The sequence below is a fragment of the Pelodiscus sinensis genome, chromosome 5 (assembly GCF_049634645.1).
Source record: "Pelodiscus sinensis isolate JC-2024 chromosome 5, ASM4963464v1, whole genome shotgun sequence".
Lineage (NCBI taxonomy): Eukaryota > Metazoa > Chordata > Testudines > Trionychidae > Pelodiscus > Pelodiscus sinensis.
Genome location: NC_134715.1, coordinates 119,954,239 through 119,971,568, shown reverse-complemented (window position 1 = coordinate 119,971,568; position 17,330 = coordinate 119,954,239). Strand labels below are relative to the sequence as shown.

The following is a 17,330-nucleotide window of genomic DNA, read 5'->3' as shown; positions in this document are numbered from 1 at the left end:
CTTAGCTTATTCTCTGGCATAGGTTTGGGAAAAGTCTCCTCACAATGAAATAAAAACTTATACCCAACTGCTTGGCTGTAATATATGTGACCTTCCACTTTGGAAAGTAACTGAACTAGATATTACACAGTGCTAGTGATGTAGCCCCATTTTACAGATCGAGACTCAGAGGAGAATTTAATCTTAAATTAAATCCTAACACAAGCAACTTCTTCCTTATATAACTAACTTCTACTCCAATTCATCTGATGAAGTGGGTTTTTCCCCTACAAAACCTCAACAGATTTATTAGTCTCGAAGGGTGTGTCTAGACTACATGGCTCCATCGACAGAGCCATGTAGATGAGTTTACTAGACATAGCAAAGATGATTATTTAAATCGCTCCTTCATTTACAGCAAAATGGCCGCCGCGCTGTGCCGATCAGCTGATTTTTGGCACAGCACAGTAGTCTAGACGGGGATCAGCCGACCCCAGCATCCTTTGTCATCAGATCCTGTAAGCCTCATGCCTAGGCCTATCGGTTAATTGCATACTCGGGGTTAATTATATACTCGACTACGCATTTACATTCCTTGTCACAAGCAGTGTCCCCTGTGAGTGTCTGCAAAAGCATACCGATTACGAGCGATTCAAATACTGCCCATCTGATTAGCAGTGCCCCACAGCTAGGTTTTTTGTTTCCACTGGTAGTGCAAATTCACACAACTTGGCGCACACACAAAAAAAATATTCTTCACATGTATGAAAAAAAATCCACAAATGAATAGAAAATATTACAGGGAACACTGGGTCACAAGAGAATAAAAGGTAGAGTACCTATCAATGGTTAAATATAATCCCTTATAGTTCAGAGGGAGAAGGTAGGTGAGGTAATCTCTTTTATTAGGAGTACACCAGTTTCCTGTCTAAGGGTACGTCTAGACTACAGGCTTTTGTCGACAGAAGTTTTGTCGACAGATTCTGTCGACAAAGCTTCTGTCGACCAAGAGCATCTAGACTACATCCAGTTCTGTCGACAAAGCAAGCTGCTTTGTCACCAAACCCTGTAGTCTAGACACAACCCTAGATGCAATAAAACCTTCTGTCGACAGAACTCTGTCGACAAAAGGCGTTATGCCTCGTAAAATGAGGTTTACCAGTGTCGACAAAACTGCTGAGTTCTGTCGACGTTATGTCGACAGAACTCAGCGGTAGTGTAGACGCAGGTATAGTTTTGTCGACAAAAGTGGTCTTTTGTCGACAAAACTCTGTAGTCTAGACACACCCTAACTATTAAACAGGACTATTTACAGCAATAGCACTAGACAGGGAAGAGGGGGGAAAAAAGGCACACCTGTGAAGCCATCCAGATGTGTTCCACCACAACTACTCAGCAAAACAGTTGGCCAATTTTTCAAATCTGTTTCTCTGGGCACTAATTCTACCATTATACCTATCAAATGATATTTGTTCTAAGGGACACAATCTCTGAGTTATATACATTACACACAAATCTGGGCTCTCTTCCCTTTTCAGAATGCCTTCCTACAGCAAATGAATACAGAAAATTTTAGGTATTTATTCTACAGTAAAAGAAATTAGCCCAACATTTAAACCAGTGCACATTAGTACCTGTGTGATCTTATAATCATTCCTCTTCTTTCTTCCTTCACCCCAATTTTTTAACTTGTCTCACTCATGTCTTGCCTGGAACTGGACTGAAAGCACTGCAGCCAGGACTGTCTATTCCCATGTATAGCACCTAATACTTAGGGCTTCTTCCGCACACAACTATAATGCAAATATATAGTGAAAATAACTGCTGGAAATAGAGTGATAGACTTGCAAAATTGGGCAGTCTTTGACTAACTTTGGCAGGTGAACCATGTGCAGTTTTTATTAATCTAGACTCAAATCACAGTTCCTAAATATATATTACTCTATTTGATGTCACAACCAGCAGGTCGCGGTGTACAAAAGTGTAATAACTTTATAGTGCTATTCCACAAGTTCTTACTGGGAAAAGTACACCCTTCTCAAGTATGTTAGGAAGACAGAAATTCCTTTTGGAAGGGTTATGATACCATGCATTATATGAAGGCAAACAATTCACTAAAATGGCATAAGAAGAGCCTGTGGCTAAATTGGGCCACCCCCAACTTTCATATGGGGATATGGCCAATGGAGGTTACAGGACACAGCTCCATTTAGTCTCAAAGATTTCTGCTCAAATTAAGACAGAGCTGTACACATTGTGTCCCATAGTTCTCGCCTGACCCTCCATATCTAGGATCAGGATGGATACAAACTGCTCCATTTTATGCAGTTAGGGATAGTTCTTAAGCTCTGAGAACTTGCCAGTGCAGCAGATCTTGATGGAACAAACAAAACATATCGTGTGAGTTCTTGTCTATCAGGAGACACTGAAAAAGGCAAGTATATTATAGTTCCACCTTTCCAAAATTAAAAAAAAAAAGTTCCAAGTCAACAGAAAACTTGCAATCAGAAAGCCATTATACACTTCCCAATCAAATAGGGGAAATAAAAGTGGGGAGGATGGGAAGCACCATGATCAAGACATTGTGGGGGGCTGGGGAGAAAAAGTTAAAAAAAAAATTCCAGTCACACTAGTGAGGGATATGTAAAAAAAACCCAACAAACTATGACTAGTAGTATTGTTTTGCATTTCATTAATAGAATATTTAAAACTAAATGAATACAACATTAAAGCTAGTTTTACAAACCCAAAGCCAGGCATAATTCAAAAGAATGTCTCCCACAGTCACTCTGCTTTTTCGCACCCACACATTTTGTCTGAATGTACATGGCTACATAAAAGTATTTATCAAAATTCTAATACCAACTACAGCAATATAAAAAACAAAGATCTCATGTAACAAATAACTTTGAGAACACCATAACTTTAAAGTGGTTGATTTATGTGCAATTAAAATCTCACCACTGCATTAAGAGTTCTAGAAATTCATTTATTTGTACAAAGGAAGAAATTCAGATCACATATTTCTATATCAAGTTTCTTTTGATTCCTGAAAGACAGTAGGATAAGGACAAATAAACCTCTGAAATTCAGATCTCTAATTCCAAGATACAGAAGTGTACAGGAGGCACATGCTTTATGACAGCCTGACTTAAGACCTTTTCCGTAAGTGCGGAAGGGGCCGAAATCCCACAACTTACATCCTCGACCCCGCATTTACAACAGCGTACGACACGTGGATGGGGAATAAAACTCTTGCTAGTGATACAGAGGCAACAGCATGGGGGAGCAGGTGGCTCTCCTGCATGTTCTTCATTTAAAACTCAGACCAGATGCTCAGGAGGGGGAGCTGTTGCAGTTAACTGGTAACCGTTAACATCTCTATCATGGCTTGATTATAACACTCCTACTACAACATCCCTAAACAAGAGTTGTGGGATGTAAGCGAGTAGTCGAGTAACTGATAAGCCTAGGCTTATCGGTTAGCTGAGTTGACTACTTGCATTTCTCCCCCTTTGCTGCCTCTGTATCAGAGGCAGCAAGGGGATAGGGAAGCAGGAGCCAGTACCAAGGGTGGGGTGGGAAGAAGCTGGCTGAAAAGCATGCTCCCCCCAGCACTCTGTGGTGCCACCTTCCCTCTCCCCCCATGCTGCTGCTTCTGTCAACGTCTTCCCTTATCAACTAATTGTGTACTTGATACAAATTGTATCAATTAGTGAAATACCCACTTCTTAACATCCCTAATACTGTTTGCTTTTGTGAGAGTGCAGATTTTACACGATTGGTCCCCCTCCCCCCCCGCAAACTTTTTGTTGCCCTCCTTACCCATAATGAAACCTGTCCTCCCCAGCCCACTTCCCCATGGGAACCATGGTTGGGAACCACAGTTGGAATCGGGGTTGCAACTAGGGCAGCGTGGTGCTTCTTCCACCTCTGCCATTTCCTTCCACACATTCCTTCATGCCACATAGGGAGGCATGCTGCTAAGTTTAAGGGGCACTGTATTACACTATCGACTTATTTTTAGCTTGTGAATAACTACAACCCCCAGATCCCTTTCTGGAGCTCTTTTTTTTTTTTGCAGGCAATCATTTCCCATTTTGTGGGGGTGGAATTAACTATTTATCTCTAGAGTGGAGTATTTCGCATTTGTCCTTATTGATATAGACCTGTTCTCCTGTTTTTCAAGATCATTTTGAATTTTAAGCCTATCCCTCCCAGCTCAGTACTTTGTAAGTTTTCTCTAACATTACCTAAACCTGAATCCTGGAACAATGTCTATAGGATACCAAGGAAAGGGCCCCTCCAGCTTGACTGTGAACCACTGATAAATGATAATCACTCTCTGGGAACTGTTTTCCAACCAGTTATGCACCCACCTTAGAGTAGCTCCATCTAGGATATATTAATATTAGCTCATTTGTTTATGAAAAAAGGTCACGTGAGACAGTTTCAAAAGCCTTTACAAAATCAAGATACAGTAAATCACCTCTTCTCATCAAGACTTGTTACTAAGAATGTGAATATTTAACAGTTATGGTTAACCAATGGGGGCTGGAGCAGCTCTGCACCACTGCAGGCAAGGGTCTCCCTCAGCTCCACAGTGACCGCTGCAGGCAGGAGGTACTCCAGCCTAGGGATGGTAAAGACTAGTAGATGATCCGATCAGCAAATGCTTATCATTGATAGTCAACTAGTCGACACCTGCATGCAGTCCAGAGTCAGTGCGACTTCCAACTTTCATGAGTTATCAAAAATAGTTGCTAACAGCTCTATCAGAGAGACGCAGCAAAAGGGGAAAAAGAGGGGGTACTTGAAAGCAGCAGTGCTGCACAACTGATCAAGATACAGCTGTGTGGCGCTGCACATGTAGAGCCCGGGGTCAGCTGGGGACTCCCAGCTGATCTTCGGCTTCAGAGTGGCATTTCCACAGAATCCGGGATCAGCTGGGGATGCCCCAGCTGATCATGGGTTCTGCTCAGCATTTCCCCAGAACCTGCAGTTAGCTGGAAAACCTCAGCATTTCAAAGGGGCAGCCACACAGCAGCACGCATGGAGCCCGGGTCAGCTGGGGATTCCCCAGATGATCCCAGGTTTCACAGAAATGCTGTGCTGGAGCCCCGCAATTCCCAGCTGATCCCGGCTCCGTGTGGCACTTCAAAGGGGCAGCACTGCATGGAGCCTGGGGCCAGCAGGAGATCCAAGTTCCCCCACTGAGCCCGGGCTCCATGCTGTGCTGCCGCTTTGAAATATACAAGAACCACCGCTGGGGACTCTTGTGCATTTCAAAGCTGGCACCTGCATGCAGCCCGGAGTTAGTGCGACTTCGAACTTCCATGAGTTATCAAAAATAGTTGCTAACAGCTCGATATTTCCTCAGTAGTCAGCTTCATTAGTATTTTAGGATATATTTTATCAGGCCCTGGTAACTTCAAGACATCTAAGAAGTAATTTTTAACTTGTTCTTTCTCTATTTTAGCCTCAGATTGTACCTTATGTTCATTGGCATCCACTATGTTTAACACCCAATCACTACTAACCTTTTTGGTGAAAACTGAAACAAGTCATTCAGCACTTCTATCATTTCCACATTTTCTGTTATGGTCCATGTCATTATTCAATGGTGGAGGAGCCTACCCTGACCTTTGTCTTCCTCTTGCTTCTAATGTATTTGTAGAATGTGTTGTCACTCTAAACTAGCTAAAAACAAATTCTCATTCTGTGCCTTGGTCTCACTTTATATTTATCCTTTGTAATTTGACCTATTTTCAACTTTTGTTGTACGACTCTCGAGTTTCAGATTAAAGATCTACTGTTGAGACATGGTGATCTTCTGCCATACTTCCTCTTTCCTGCTCAGTGAGTTTGCTGTTGTGATCTTAATCTCTCTGAAGAGCTGTCAATTCTCTTGAACTGCTTTTCCCCTTGCTTCCCATGAGATCTTACCTAACAACTCCCCGAGTTTGCTAAAGCATGCCTTCTTGAAATCCATTATCTGTAATTTGCAGCTTTCCCTCCAATCATTCATTAGAATAATGAACTATCACTTCATGATACTTTCGCCCAATGTGCCTGGCACTTGACTTCTCAATCGTTAGTCCCCATTTGTCAAAAATAAATTTAGAAGGGCCTCTTCCCTAATAGCATTCTCCACCTTTTGAAATAAAAACTGTATCCAATGCAGTTCAAAGATTTGCTAGATAATCTGTGCCTTGCTTTATTATTTTCTGCAACAAATGTCTGGGTAATTGAAATCCTCCCATCACCACCAATTCCTGTGATGGCTGTATAATTTGGTATTTTTCAGAATGAGGTAATTTTTTTTTGTTTAAGTGAGCCAAACATTCATCACAAAGCTATTCTATATTATATCCTGCCTTCTTACTACACAAACAATGCATGTCCTTCAAAAAGTGTATTCAGTGCTATAATGGATTTCTCCAACTCAGCTCAGTTTGGCTCCAACATGTAAAACCTAGTTCAGAAAACAGCCTGATGAATTTCTGCAATTCTATACAACTCTTCCATTGGCATAAAACAGCAGAAATGAAGTTTCATCATTTTGTGATTAGAAACATTTTTATAAAACAACTATCTAGCATTTGTTTGGTGCTATTGGTTAAGTAACAGTATGATTAATTTTTGTGCCCATAGGCCCTAATCCTGTAACTGGATTTATACAAGCAGAACCCTCTGCTCACATGAAGACCAACTGTAATCAACAGGATTGAGTACAGGGATCTGCTTCCACACATCCAGCTGCAAAATCAGAGCCTTGGAGAAGCCTTGTATTGGCCATACAATTCAAACAAGTAAGAGTATAGCAGGTTTAACAAAAAAGGCTTTATGAAACTCAAAGCAAGTGTTGCTGACATATAAAGCAGTTATTTTCAACTTTCAGTGCTTACAACTGCAGGATGTTATCACTGGAACAGCAGTTCCTGAAGTGGGGGTGCTCCATCAGCAGAGGGGCTTTCAGCAATCCCATGTGAAGATCATGCAGTGCACACGACACCATTTTGTTAAGTAAAATGGCATCCTGCACCCAGCATGACCTTTCACATACAGTGAGCTGAGGTCATGCTACACGGAGGATGCCATTTAAAAATGCTGTGTGGGGAATCAATATATCTAAAAATGGTGTCATGAAGGGAAAGTGTTTGGGAACTGTTGAATCAGGGCTTAAGAACTATGCAGTAAAACTGTTGAGTCCATTTCACTGATTAAGTTAATTATGGACAAAGTTCAGACTGTGAAAAATAAGTATGTTAACAATTCAGTCTTAGTCATTCAACAAAACCTTTTTAAAGGAATTTGTAATAGTATAATTTAATCTGTTTATAACCTTCCACAGCTGAAAATGCTATTGATAAACAGACTGTCTTTTAATGTAAATACATTTATAGACACAACTCTGCCTAAGCCACATGACTCCTCTGACATAAGCACAATTGTCCTGACTTTCATTTGTAAAATCTTTCCCAATATAAAACATATAAACAATTAAATTAAAAACTAAGAATGACTGAAAGATATTTAAAGTATACATTAAAATCTATGTTTTCCACTATTTGTGCTGTTTTAGGACTTCACTCGACTTGTCCAGAATAGGCCATTTCACTTAATTCCAACCGTACATACAAAAATCATAGGATTTAAATTAGTTGTTAATACTCGAGAAAGATTTGGAGTAATTGTAGATAGTGCTCTGAAAACATACACTTGATGCGCAGGATTGATATACCCACACCCGGAATACTATGTGCAGTTCTGATGGTATCACCTAAAAAAATACATTTGAATTGTAAAGGTTCAAAGGCCAACAAAAGTGATTAAAGGTATGAAACAGCTTCCATGTGAGAGACTAAAAACAGTAGGGCTATTCATTTCAGTAAAGAATAGTCTAATGGGAGATATGACAGAGGTCTTTAGAATTACAAATAGTGTGAAGAGTAAATAAGTAGTACCCCTTTGTGTAACATAAGAACCAGGGGTCATGCAATGAAAGTAACAACCAACTAAAGCAAGTAACTTCTTCACACATTACTCAATCAACTTGGGGAAATCCTTGTTGAGACCCAGGCTATAACTGGGTTCAAAGAAAAACTAGATAAATGCATGAAGGATAGGTCCATTAATGACTACTAGCCAAGATGGTCAGGGATACAACCCCATGCTCTGAGTGTCCCTAAACCTCTGTTTACCAGATGCTGAGAGTAGACGACAAAGGATGGATCACTTAAATTGCTCTGCTCCTTTCGTTTCTTCAGAAGTGCTTGACACTGGCAGAAGATAGGATATTGGGGTAGATTAACCATTAGTCTGACCCGGTATAGCCACTTCTACATTCTCATACAATTTTTTTTGTAATACAAATGTATGAAAGAACACTTAATAAGCACTGACAGCTAGGATGTTAACCACATAAGCCTCAAGACCAGTGTTTCCCAACCTATGGGTCGGGACCCAGATATGGGTCGCCATTATATTTCAAAAGATTTGCCAAGTGTCTCCCCAGGTGACTCTGCCCTTCCTTCTCCCCCCATTTTTTAATTGCCTTGGGTCACCAAGTCTCCCTGAATTGTCAAAATGGGTCCCCATTTGAAAAAGGTTGGGAACCGCTGCTCAAGACATCTATAAAAACAAAAAGCTGCCAGTACAAATCACTGCTCCTCAGGTATTGTAACCACTTCACCAATACAATCAACCAACTATTGGCAACTGCAACAGATATGCACTACAGGTCCGGCACCCTCAGAACCCAGCTAACGATAACTAGTGGTTAATTCACTAGTCAAGTAGTCAATGGAATTTCCAATAACTAGTCGATAGACACTTCTGCATTCCTCCTTTGAGATGTACAACAGCCCACACTGGGAATGTGCGTGCAGCCCAGAGCCAGGGGGAAGTCCTACTGACTCCGTGCTGCACACGGATGTACAAGAGTCTCCAGAGGGAGCACTTGGGCATTTTGAAGCGGAAGCACCCTCCTGGAGCCTGGGATCAGTAGGGGACTCAGTGTCCCTGTTGATCCCAGGCTCCATGCTGCGCTGCTGATTTGAAATGCCACGTAGAGCCCAGGGTCAGCTGGGGACTCCTCAGCTGATCCTAGGCTCTGCTTTGAAATGTCAAGGCAGAATTTCAAAGGAGCAGCACCACACAGCTGAGCCAGGGATCAGCTGTGTGGTGCTGCTGCTTTGAAGTACCCTTCCTTCCCCTCCCCCTCTGGCTGCCTCTATCGGAGTCAGGAGGAGAGAAATCAACTAGTCGACTGACTTATCTCATAAGCATTTGCTTATTGGATAGTCGACTAGTCCTTAACATCCTTAGGCCTAACCAGACCCGAACGAGAGATTTTGCTGGTCAGGGAAGGTCAATACCGGCTCCTCTGGCGATGGACTCCAGGCTCTTCCTGGTTCATCAGCAGATGCAGCCAGGCTCCCCTCCAACCACCACACCCACAGCCTCTGCACCGCCAGCTTCCCAGCTCCTTACCAGCCACGGCACTGCACTCCCAGCTCCTCTCCCACTCACAGATCTCTGGTCTTGCATCATCCGTGGTCCTGCTGGACCATGGATGGTACCAGGCCAGAGTGTCCCGGACCACAGAGGTTCAACCTGTATTAGGAGCTACATATTGTTAGCACAGTTATTATTTTTGCTCTGTTTCCTCATTTGAATAACTTTTTTCCTCTGTATAATTAGCATGAACTATTTTATAACAAATGACTCCCCCAGGATTTCCCAAATAGATGGACCTACTTTTTATTCTACAGGATAATATACATATTAATCACTGACTGCCTCTTTAGATGCTATGATGTTGAGAAAAAAAGTGTTTAACTGGATAAACAGCAATGTTTTTGCCACACTATAAAGATGCTACAGGTGTGCCTGTGAAAATATAGATGCTAGCTATTAAATAGGAGACAGACAAGAGGCATGAGCCATTTTCATAATATTCCATGTTAGATATCTGATAATTTTGATTATCCCATTGTGTATCTACATAAAATCGAATGACAGCATTGTGTACAGCCCTGCAAATCCACAGCTCCCCGCAGCTCATTTTTGCAGATGCAGATACCAATTTCATATCCACACAGAGCTCTAAGGGTGAAAATATTTACAACTAAGTAGTAAAAATCTTACAGCAAACACTAGACAAAAATCTAGTTCCTTAAAAGAGAGCATAATAAATTACATATTTATAAAATACTTTATAGAAGTCTTTGGTTATATAGTACTTTTATAGAAATATAGGAAAATTCAAGTTAAACTTTTAAAAAACTATGACATGCTATAATTCAGATTGCTTAGGAGAAAATAGGAACTTACTACAACTCATGCGCAAACAAAAGGATCCTTTTATGTTTTAATATTCTCATCATCTCCTTCAAACGTGCAAAGAACACGTGTGTGTTTTAAAATATTAAAAGAAAATGAAAATATAAACCCTCCACCACCTACCTCTAACATAGTCTGACAAGACAACTTACCTTACTATTTAAAAAAAAGCAAACAAAAAAACCCCAGATTCCTAAAATACAACTCTAAGTAGAATAATAAAGTTTATTGAAGAAACAAAAATCAAGGATGGAAAGTTTTAAGTACATGTTTCTAAAGGGAATAATCTATCAAGCCACAGGAGGCGACTAAAACTGCCATCATTGCTGTTAACACAAAGGAATGTTGGGGGGGGGGGCACAAAACCCCAACAATGGCTACCAGATTCAAGAGGAATTTGGGGAAAGATCATTCTAAGCAACACATATTATGGTTTAAAAAATGAGTATTACTATGACATTGCTTTGTCACATTAAGCTTCCAGTCACATCAATTAAACTTTACAAAAAAGTTTAACATACAAACTGGATTTCTAATACTTAATGCAGAAAAAAATGAAAATACTTCTCCCCTTACCATCCAAATCATAATACTTTTCACAAAAGTGTCAAAGAGAATAACTGCCGAATATGGGAATTCATTACAGTATTTTGCAACTTGTAGTAAGCGAACAAATTATTACATTAAAAATTTTAAGTCATAGGATACTACAAGTTAGGCTAGACACAAACAGCTTCTGGTTTTTTGTAACTGAGGCCTACAGAATATTATCAGGTTATTTCAACATAAAATGTTGTAAAAAAGTTTTTCATATGGCTCACCCGTTATCACCGAACCAAGTGTTAACAAAATAATAACAGCCAGATACTTTCTGTCTATGAACATAAACATAATGTACTTATATATACACATACACTAATGAAAACTGCAGTCGAGTATAAGTTTATATGTCAAGAGAACAGTAAAAATCGTCTAGACAAAAAAATATGGATCGACTCCTAGGGATTTGATATAAAGCAGCAATCTTATTTTAAAAGTCAATTAGCAATGTACAACAGCCATTTTAAAACAGACTAGTTTACATTGAAAGTATCTGATTCTACATACTATGAATAGTTGTTAGCCACGTCCCCTCCCCATACAGATTTGCTTACAGGAGGACGTGTAAGTTAGGACTTTTTTTTTTTTAAATGGAATCTATTCAGCTTAATCAATCATGAGCTTATTATGCCTGAAAAGCTCCAATAATCATTTAAACTTTTAATACAATCCCCAACTTAAACTCCATGCTTCAATATGGAGGCTTTTTAGAATGATGTTCCCCAGACATTGAGAATTCAATTCACATGACATAAATACAATATATAATTAACACATCTTCAAATTATTTTGCTTACCCAACATACTCAGAGATTTGTGCTCAAAGCTATTTTTATAATCTCATATTTTAATACTGCAAAAATATCTAAATTTCAGGGCAATACAACAATGAAACCTATAACTCCTCCTCACAGGACTTAGTTTTAATGTAAACAAAGTAGACCAAAAAAAATGAGTTGTAGGCCTCAGCATAACTTTGCCAGCTGGTCAAGACTGCACATCTAAAACCAAACCAAAAACAGCATCCATCTGTTCCAATTTCCCATGAACAGTTTAGGTTCCTCTCCATCAGACTATCTAAAGTACTGTAACCACTATAAAGCATTCTATTTTTGAAAGTGCTATTTACTGGAACAGTGAGGAAAGATATATTATGTAATTTTAAAAAGGGCTTTATTTTTAGAAGTGAGCAAAAGTTTAGAAAAAGATAGATGCACTAGCAAAATATAGGGCCCTCTCCAGCAAACCTCCACCTAATCTTTAAGTTACCTCTTTGGAGTGTGCAAGGTTTCCAGTACAATTTTATTTGATCTTTAAAGATCTCTTCTACTAGGCAACTGATTTTTGCTGGTCACTTGGGTGACTGAAGAGAACAAATTTCATTGCACTTAAACCTCAGTTTGGAAGAGAGATACAGCCATTGTAAGTTTTTCATAATAATCTTACAGTTACACCACATCTTAATTTACCACAACACATAGGCAACTTATCAAAAACAACATTTGGAATGATTGCAAAAAGACAAATACTGATATTAAAGAGGTGTGCTATATTAACAACTTTGTTTCTCTGCATATGCCTCTTAACTGCTGAAGGAGTAAATATTTAGCTCTTGAAATATTTCAGAATATATATTTTATTTCAAAATACAAAGGTATGTGCTCAGAGCTAGAGTTTACATGGACACCAAAGAAGTCTCTCTTTGCAAAATTCATATACAAATACACATTTACCTACAGGCCAGAGAACTCTGCCTAGAGGAGCAACTTTATCATCTAACTTTTAACAATGCGGTACATAAAACCTAATTTTAATCTAAGCAGTAATTATTGATGTTACTACATTTTTGTTCTGCCAAAATGTAGTTTGTTTCCATTCCTACTATAAAGCAAATGCAAACAGATGAAATGATGGTAGGAAGTGAACTTCTATTCTGAGCCTGCATTAAACCTGGCACCAGATACAACTATTAGAAACTAGTATAACTGAAAATTGTTAATCAAGACTAGAAGTTATGTTAAATGCTACTCCTTATAAACAACACTGGCAATTTACAACCACAAGTGTAGCATCATACCCTCAACAAATAGGTAATGTTCAGTGGTTACCTGTTACTCTACATACTAGCAGACCCTACATGATCTCCCCCACTTCTACACAAGAACTGAGCCACCCCTTCAGTGTACATGAATACACACACTCTCAAACCCTCTATCCTGTGCAGTGCAGACATACAAGTCCCTCCTTTCACGTCTCAGAATTGGGGCAGTACGGATCAGGAGCACTCCTCCCATCAAATGAAGTAGGGCTTCTCTGACCAACCCTGTCAGCCAGCACTTGTGTGCTCTTCCCCAATTACTCAGGCAGAAGAACCAAGCAGCTGCCTTACTACCCTGACATCGCTGCCTATTAGCCAATACACAAGCCCCTGTGCCCAAAAAGCCAAGCCCACCACAATCGTTTGTGGCCATTCCGACAGCCGACTCCCACAAATCCCTCAAAAAGATGGTATTGTGGCCAGCTCCACAGTCGTATCTGTGCATGCTCCTACCCCCAACACACACTGTGCATGCCCCACTGTCTGTGCCCTATCCGCCCCACCAGCCCTGAAATCTGCTCTTTCCATAAGGCATCATTATCTATGCCAGGGCCACGATATCTGCCCCCCAAACACAGCCAGTGCCTGGGGGCAGCACAAGCCCCATTGCTCAGAGACCTGCATCCAGCCCACACCTCGCCTATTTTCCCCCCTGCCCATCTTTTGCCCAGAGACCCACGTCCAGCCCTACACTTCACCTCTTCTTCCCCCCCCCCATCGCCCAGAGATCTGTGCCCAGTCCTTCACCTCCCCCCCGATCGCCCAGAGATCTGTGCCCAGTCCTGCACCTCATCTACTCTCCACTCCCAGCCTCATCCCTCTTCTCCCCATTCCTGCATCTCACCTCTTCTCTCCCCATCCCACCTCCCATAGACCTGTGCTTGGCCTGGCACCTCGCTTGTTCTTCCTCCTAACCATTGCCCAGAGACCTGTTCCTGGCCCCACACCTTGCCTGTCCGTCCCTGTCCCCCCCCCCCCCCCGCTCCCGGGCAGAGACTTGTGCCCGACCCTGCACCTTGCCTTCCCTTCCCCGCAAACCAACTGCCATAGACCTGTGGTCAGCCCTCCCTCCCCCCCAGCACAAACCTGCACCCAGCCCTGCACTTCGCCTATTCCCTACCCGCCGCCCCACCACCAGAGACCTGTGTCCGGCCCTGCAGCTCGCCTGTTCCCTACTCCCCCCCCCCCAACATCGCCAGAGACCTGCACCCTGCCCTGCACCCCACCTGTTCCCCTGCTCCCCCACCACAACAGACTTGTGCCTGGCCCTGCACCTCGCCTGTATCCCCCCTCCCGCCCATGCATATACCTGCACCTCGCATTTTCCTCCCCTCCCTCGGGCAGAAACCTGCACCCGGCCCTGCACCTCGCCTGTTTCCCCCCCCCCCCCCAGCAGAGTCCTGCACCCGGCCCTGCACCTCGCCTGTTCCCCCCCCAGCAGAGTCCTGCATCCGGCCCTGCACCTCGCCTGTCTCCCCCCCCCGTGCCCGGGCAGAGACCTGCACCTCGCCTGTCCCCCCCACCCCCTCCCCGGGCAGAGACCTGCACTTCGCCTGTCCCCCCCCCCCCGGGCAGACACCTGCACTTCGCCTGTCTTCCCCCCTCCCTTCTGGGCAGAGACCTGCACCTTGCCTGTTCTCCCCTGCCCCCCGGGCAGAGACCTGCACCCCACCTGTTCCCCTGCTCCCCCACCACAACAGACTTGTGACTGGCCCTGCACCTCGCCCGTATCCCCCCTCCCGCCCATGCATATACCTGCACCTCGCATTTTCCTCCCCTCCCTCGGGCAGAAACCTGCACCCGGCCCTGCACCTCGCCTGTTTCCCCCCCCCAGCAGAGTCCTGCATCCGGCCCTGCACCTCGCCTGTCCCCCCCCCCTCCCCGGGCAGAGACCTGCACCTCGCCTGCCCCCCCCCCCCTCCTCGGGCAGAGACCTGCACCTCGCCTGCCCCCCCCCTTGGGCAGAGACCTGCACCTCGCCTGTCCCCCCCCCTCCTCGGGCAGAGACCTGTACCTCGCCTGTCCCCCCCCCTCCTCTTCGGGCAGAGACCTGCACCTCGCCTGTCCCCCCTCCCCTCGGGCAGAGACCTGCACCTCGCCTGTCCCCCCCCCCCCTCGGGCAGAGACCTGCACCTCGCCTGTTCCCCCCCTCCTCTTCCGGCAGAGACCTGCACCTCGCCTGTCCCCCCCCCCCGGGCAGAGACCTGCACCTCGCCTGTCCCCCCCCCCCTCGGGCAGAGACCTGCACCTCGCCTGACTCCCCCCCCCTCCTCAGGCAGAGACCTGCACCTCGCCTGTCCCCCCCACCCCTCCCCCGGGCAGAGACCTGCACCTCGCCTGTCCCCCCCACCCCTCCCCCGGGCAGAGACCTGCACCTCGCCTGTCCCCCCCCACCCCCCCCCCGGGCAGAGACCTGCACCCCCCCCCCGGGCAGAGACCTGCACCTCGCCTGTCCCCCCCATCCCCCCCGGGCAGAGACCTGCACCTCGCCTGTCCCCCCCCCCCTCGGGCAGAGACCTGCACCTCGCCTGTCCCCCCCCCCCCTCGGGCAGAGACCTGCACCTCGCCTGTCCCCCCCCCCCCTCGGGCAGAGACCTGCACCTCGCCTGTCTCCCCCCCCCCCCCTCGGGCAGAGACCTGCACCTCGCCTGTCCCTCCCCCCCCTCGGGCAGAGACCTGCACCTCGCCTGTCCCCCCCCCCCCCGGGCAGAGACCTGCACCTCGCCTGTCCCCCCCCCCCGGGCAGAGACCTGCACCTCGCCTGTCCCTCCCCCCCCCGGGCAGAGACCTGCACCTCGCCTGTCCCTCCCCCCCCCGGGCAGAGACCTGCACCTCGCCTGTCCCCCCCCCCTCCGGGCAGAGACCTGCACCTCGCCTGTCCCCCCCCCCTCCGGGCAGAGACCTGCACCTCGCCTGTCCCCCCCCCCCCTCGGGCAGAGACCTGCACCTCGCCTGTCTCCCCCCCCCCCCCCGGGCAGAGACCTGCACCTCGCCTGTCCCCCCCCCCTCCGGGCAGAGACCTGCACCTCGCCTGTCCCCCCCCCCTCCGGGCAGAGACCTGCACCTCGCCTGTCCCCCCCCCCCCTCGGGCAGAGACCTGCACCTCGCCTGTCCCTCCCCCCCCCGGGCAGAGACCTGCACCTCGCCTGTCCCCCCCCCCCTCTCGGGCAGAGACCTGCACCTCGCCTGTCTCCCCCCCCCCCCGGGCAGAGACCTGCACCTCGCCTGTCCCCCCCCCCCCGGGCAGAGACCTGCACCTCGCCTGTCCCCCCCCCCTCCGGGCAGAGACCTGCACCTCGCCTGTCCCCCCCCCCTCCGGGCAGAGACCTGTGCCCGGCCCCGCGCCCGCCCCCGGGCAGAGCAGACCTGTGCTCGCACCTCGCCCCCCTTCCCGGATTTATCTGCGCCTGCCCCCCCGCCTGTGCCTGTCCCCGCCGCTCTCCCTCCCGGGCTCCCACGCCGCCCCCCAGGTACCTGCCTTCCAAAGCCTGCCCGGGCCGCCTCCCTCCGCATATGAACAACGCTTCTCAATGGCAATTGAACAAAACACAGCGAGCTCCGCCCCCTCTAGACACGATCCTCCCATTGGCCGGAGCTGCAGGCCGCTGACCTCCCACCTCCGCCGCCATAGGGCCGGACGACACACTCACCCCGCCCACAGGGGACGAGCTCGCCGGGGGAGCGCTTACACCGCAGCGGTGCCCAATTGAATGGGCCTTTCCGGACTACAACTCCCAGAAGGCACAGCGGCCATACATAGTACATTTGCGCATGCGCTTCCGCTAGACAGGAGGGAAAGGCGTCGGTTAAGGAGGTACTGCGCATGCTCTGTCTGAGTTTCCAACGTCATACTGTCCCCGGATGAAACCGCAAAAGGCCAGTCTCCCGGGTTTTCCTCGCATGCGTGTAATTCCTTACCTCAGATTAGATGTCGACGCCTACCACTGGTGTACGCATGCGCGGTGGCAACCAGGCCAGAGCCTGCCAATGATGCGAGCCTATAAGGAGGGTGGATGGGGGGGGGAAGCTCACAGCGCCCCTTGGCCCACCCCCTGCTCAGGTGTCCCGGGTGCTGCTGGTGGCTGGTTAGGGGAACCGCCCCCCATGGCCTCAGAGGGGCCGGCGATTAGGGATGTGAAAGGCTGGTTGACTGATAGTCAAGTCTACAAGCCCCCCCCCCCATGCTGCCTCTCTCAGAAAGAGCGGGGGGGGGGGGGGGGGGGCGGAGGTTACTTCAAAGCCGCCGTGCCACTTGGGAGACCCTGGGCTGCACATGGTGCTGCCGCTTTGAAACGCGGGGGGGTCG

At 46.5% G+C, this 17,330-nt stretch overlaps 1 protein-coding gene across 5 annotated transcripts in view; it reads right to left on the bottom strand.

The window, feature by feature from the left end:
• The window catches only part of FAM53A (family with sequence similarity 53 member A), a 95,886-nt gene extending 78,954 nt beyond the window's left edge, over positions 1 to 16,932 (bottom strand). For 3 of the 5 annotated variants that reach the window (XM_075930907.1, XM_075930911.1, XM_075930910.1), the window contains exon 1: positions 16,503 to 16,660. The gene's annotated coding sequence lies outside the window, so the exon portion shown is untranslated. The other 2 variants (XM_075930909.1, XM_075930908.1) reach the window with 2 other exon arrangements.
• Between the last annotated feature and the right edge of the window lie 398 nt (positions 16,933 to 17,330).